A 5,462-nucleotide genomic window follows, 5' to 3' on the forward strand; every position below is an offset into this window, starting at 1 on the left:
TAAGGTAAGTTAAATATTTAAGTTAATGTTTCGTTGCCCGCTTATTTAAAAAAGAATATTTGTGTTCATTAATGAAAGCTATTTTCTGTAGGACTGTATGAGTTAATGTAATAGAATTGTAGGAATACAGTTCATTGAAGCATTGCCTTTGTTTCTTTGGGGGAAATTTTAACCCACCCCACTCCCACCCCGTAGGAACTGGACAGGCACGCAGATAAAATAGCTGAGCAAAGACTTACCCACCTGACTCAGGCGGGAGCCTCTTTAATATATGCAACTTGGGGTCCAATGATGTGCATAGGACAGACACTAATGGCATTTTATTGGCTGACCCACCACGGGCGTCAGTAAAACCTGGCAGGGGAGAAGAGGGAGCCCTCTAAGGTAAGTCAAAAGCTCTCCTTAGCAGGGCCTGGAGGAGCACAAATGCTCCTCCAGGCCCCCTCAAGCAAAGTATTGGCCACTGCTGCCCCGGGCTCCACCCTCCTTCCCACTGGCAAACAGACCTGATTCCCTCCTTCTGACTTACCTTGGCAGGTGGCCTCCAGGTCCCAAATTTTTGACCTGCCATGAAGCCAGCCGGCTGCCTCTTTCCACCAGTTTCGAGCAGGCAGCCGGCCGGTGGGATGTAAATGAGGCCAAGTCATTAAAATCGGCCGAGGTTACCCACGGATCTTCCCAGGTGGGAAGGACGTCGGCACCCCCTGACATCCGACCCGGGAGTTAAAATCCACTCCATTGTGTTGGCAAATGCCTTCCTTCTGGTTGACTGACTGGAACATTATCAAAACAAACCACAATTCCTACTCCTATTGATTATTTTTAGCTTGAGAAAGATATAGGGACAGATCAGTGTATAAAACAGGAGAGTTAAAATAAATCTGCATAATTTACATTGTTTGCAGGCTCACTCAGAAATATTGTCTTGACAGGATTCTCCTCCACAATCCCGCCCAGTGGAGAATGATGGAGAATTCGGGCAGTGAAGCTCACTGCTACGACTGGGATTTCCTTCCCCTGCCCCTGTTGGGACCACTGCTGGCCATTCCTTCCCTGCCCGTCACATGCAAATGGTGGTGTGGTTCTGGGCTTGATTCCCCAGGAGGTTTTCCCTCCCATTCACCGTTTCCCGGGGCTGCCATGGGGAAGGCAGTGATAGGCCCCAGGAAGCAGCAGTAACAACCCTGGGTTTCCCAATGGAGGGAGAGGGCTTTGTACCAACCTTACCCCCCCTCCATTCCAACCCCTTCTTACCTTCTTGTGTAGGCCTTGGTCTCTACCGATCTCTTAATCTTCGGGGTACCTCTGCCCATTTAAATGTCCTGTCATCTCTCCTGGTGCTGCAGCAGCGCTGCGATTTCATGGCTGAGCAATGGCAAGCTCCCACTTGATGGCGAGAATCCTGCCTAGAACCCACCATGCATGGGTGCAAACTGGGGTGAGGTTCCAATAGTGTCGCAGGGGCGGATAGAAGTACCTCACCGCTGGAACACTGCCACTGGGAGGATAATCCCCGCTGGTGTATCAAATCTGCTTTTGAATTTCTCTGCCTTGTTTAACCAAGGGTGGGCAGTGAACTAAAGCTATGATTTTCAGAAGCTGCACCCTCAGCACTGAGCCTCATGGCAGCAGGTAAAAGGCAGGAAATTGGGCCCCCAATCATGGAGAACCAATTCACAGTGTGCCTGATTGTCCAATGAGCGATCTGGAACTCAAAAATGAGGCCTTGCTCCTGGGAAGCTTGGGCCTCATTTAAATAGAATACTTACTGAAATTGTGTCATTCATTGAATCTTCCAACTTCAGACTAGCCTCCACCCATAGAAAATGGACGCATTGGGATTCTTAAGTCTAGTCTTCTCAAGTAGGTTTCCTAAAGGTAAGTTAATGCTGCACAGTTGTTGAGACACTGATAACATCAATAATTTTAGGAGGGATTTGGCAAAATCAATAGAGGGATATAGGTAGTTTCTGAACTTTGGGGCTGCCCAGATGGACCGAAGTGTTTTTTTCCGATCCTGTATGTTCCTTAATTCCTATGTTTGTTTTAAGTTGCATTTTCTGTAAAGTTTGCTGCATTTTGTTCTGTGCATCAGTTGGCTTTGTTGGATAGTGCATCTTTGTTGCATTTAGGTTTTTTTTCTTGTCAATACTTTCATCATATTTGGACTTCCATTTAAATAGCACCATACAAAGTGATGAGGACGGGAATTCCTTTGGGGGTCTAGTTACATTATTCACATAAAGAGGACAAATTCATGAGGGCCCAATGAAGCCAAGTGCGACACCTGAGGTGTTTTGTCTGCACTTATTACTGCCCTAGCATCTACATTTATGGAACCTGCCACATGGTACTCATGTAGGCATCATGACTCCTCATATCAACCCTATGGCCTTCATGAAGAGAAAGGTTTGCACTCAATTACTGTGCAGGTGGTATCATCCTGCACATCAGTGGCTGTTATCCAGGAAGCAGTCATGATGATTTCTCACGCGGCATTCAATGGTGACCACATTTTATAAAAGAGAGGAACACTGGGTGGATGGCTCTTAGGAGAAAAGGACTATCTTCTGCATCCATGGTTGCTGACTCCACTGAGAAATCCCCTAACATCAGGAGATCAGCTTGGCTTGGATATGTCAGCATCTGTTTACTGTTCCTCGAATGCCACCTTCACTGTCAAGAAAAGTGTGCCATCCAGCTCTGGCACAACAAAAGGCTGTTTTGAAAAGAGCAAAGGCTGTGCATATTGCTTCAAATGGTACCTCCCGGAGGTGCAATGGTTCCTGTAAGAATATAGATATATTTTTACATTGTCTTAATACAGAATGAAGACAGAACCGCTAAAACCAACAGAATTGGTTTAAAATATATGCTTGCAGATCTTACCTTTTGCTCACAATGACACTGAGATAACACTGGAGAAGGATGAATCTTTAAACAATGGAACAGGATATTGACCCTATGGTTGAGTGTTCAGCAATCTGTCCGGTGACCTAAGGGTCATAAAATGCCCAGCAAAGTTAAACTCAGCAAGAATTAGATAATATATAATTTTGTTTTAATGGTATAAAAGAGGAATACAAAGCAAAACACAGTTAGAAACTTTTGTTACCGTCAAAAAGAGATACCTTGAACAGCCTGGACAGGCAATCACTCCCGATTCCTGGGAAGTTCTTCACATGCACATTTCTAGACGTAGGACTGGCGTGTACTACTCTGTATGCCATCTTAAGATGAATGTTTTGAAACACTAATAAATTAAGTTAATTGTCAGACATATTACATTTCTAGATTTCACGAATCTGTTATTAAAAGGATAAGAATTATCCAACATTTTGGGGACTGCGGCAATAGCTAAGACAAACATCAGTTGCCAACTTAAATTTGTGTTACGTATGATGGGGCCCACAAAAAATGTGTACAAAAGTGGAGAGCACACACCTGCACTTTTCTCCTGATAGCAGTACACATTCTTAATTTTCAGTTAGGTACAAGGTCAGTGATCTCTCTCCATGCTGCTGGCACCTATGCTTTTATTGGAGAGTATTCTTCAACCCTAAATAGAGCTATTCTCCTTTGATGGACCTCCTGCAGCAAGACCTCCAAATCTTCAGCATTAAAGAGAGCAATGTTACTTACATATCACCACTGTGCCTTATTGTTCACTTTTCTGCCACCACCACACCTTCCCCTTTTATGGCGAGCTACAACCATTAAGAACTGCTATCTCAATTAACTTTGCGCACTCCAGCCAAGTGTGCTATAGGTCAAATTCTCTGGTCAAGCTTTTTCTGTGCCTCTAACCTATTCAAAATTGGGGCAACCCTTATATCACAATTTGTTTTAATATATTCATTCTTGGGATGTGGGTGTTGCTGGCAAGGCCAGGATTTATTACCCATCTCCAATTGCCCTGAGAAGGTGGCAGTGGGCCTTCTTCTTCTTGGACTGCTGGTTCAGTTTGATACAACTGAGTAGTTTGCCAGGCCACTTCAGAGGGCAGTTAAGAGTTAACCACTTTGGTGTGGGACTGGAGTTACATATAGGCCAGACCATGTAGTTAGGCCACTTCAGACAGCAGTTAAGTGTCAACCATGTTGCTGTGGGACTAGAGTCACATTAGACCAGACCGGGTAAGTGCAGTAGATTTCCTTCCCTAAAGGACATTAGTGAACCAGTTTGATTTTTTATGACATTCTGCCAGCTTCTTGGTCACTTTTAGTGATTCAAGCTCTTTATTTCCAGATTTTTTAAACTGCATTTAAATTCTCAAACTGCCATGGTGGGATTTGAACACATGTTCTCTCGATTATTAGTCCAGGCCTCTAGTTTACTAAATTACCAGCAACATAATCGCTATACAACCGCACCCTTCAAGAACTCAAAGCATTATACCACTTTTGCCTGACCCTATCATTGATTTTCAACTTGGCAACTTAAACTAGCCATTTTAAACATAATAAGCTGAGTTTTCCTCCAAATCACCATCATTTCTAAGGCATTAAGCTCAATTAAATGGGTTCTTAAAGGCCACCACTTCAAAAGTGCTACTAAAAAATTGCACCTGAATTATCCTGCAAAGAAAAATACCAGTCCACTTCAAGGCCTGGTCAGAGCCTGATCTGCCACAAGTAAATGGGATCAATAGATCTCATGATAAATAGATCATGGTTAACCCCTCCTACCCATCCCCCTAACCTCTGGCCAAACCAGCCCCAAATAATTACCACAACTAGATAAGTAGCAGTCAGAGCTGCAGGAAGGTATCCCTGAGGCAGATACTACGTTGAGGAGGCCATTTTATGTGCTGCTACTGAAGGTTGGTGTTTCTCTGCCTGTAAATCAATCTGTTTAGTACTTTGGAGGTTGTCAGGACTTTTGCAACTAGTTTTGCTCAGCTCTGCTTAAAGTACTGCTTTGCACTAGGGCATCAATTGGAATACCTAATTGAAGAGGGGAATGATGAGAACATGGAAAAGGCTAGATTGGAGGTTCTTAGAGTGAGGCATCACAAAAGGCAACTCTTCCCTACACATTCATGCCCTCTCACCAGGGTCTACAAACCAAGAAGTTCTTACTTGGACTTTTCTGACTGTCAGCACTTCAGAAGGGCCCCTGAGATCTGGGTCCTTGGCAAGGGCAGTTGTATCGCCAACCTCATTAGGAGCCAAGTAGAAGGACAGCTGTCTATACAACAATTCTTTATAGAGATATACATAAGCATTCAGATTTGTAAAGTTTTGTTATTTTCCCCTTTCAGGAGATAGATAATAGAATTTCAACTGTGTATATGTGCGTGTTATATTGTTACATATTCACTTGTTCATTGATTGACCTCAGATGTGATGTTCTATCACTTATTGAGGACAGGAGATCTTGTAGAAATGTAAGGGTAATTCCAGTAACTTAAAAATAATTGAGAGGGTTTTCTGTTCATTGTTCCCAGTGCATTACCCAGG

This window comes from Heptranchias perlo, chromosome 13 (genome assembly GCF_035084215.1).
Source record: "Heptranchias perlo isolate sHepPer1 chromosome 13, sHepPer1.hap1, whole genome shotgun sequence".
Classification (NCBI taxonomy): domain Eukaryota; kingdom Metazoa; phylum Chordata; class Chondrichthyes; order Hexanchiformes; family Hexanchidae; genus Heptranchias; species Heptranchias perlo.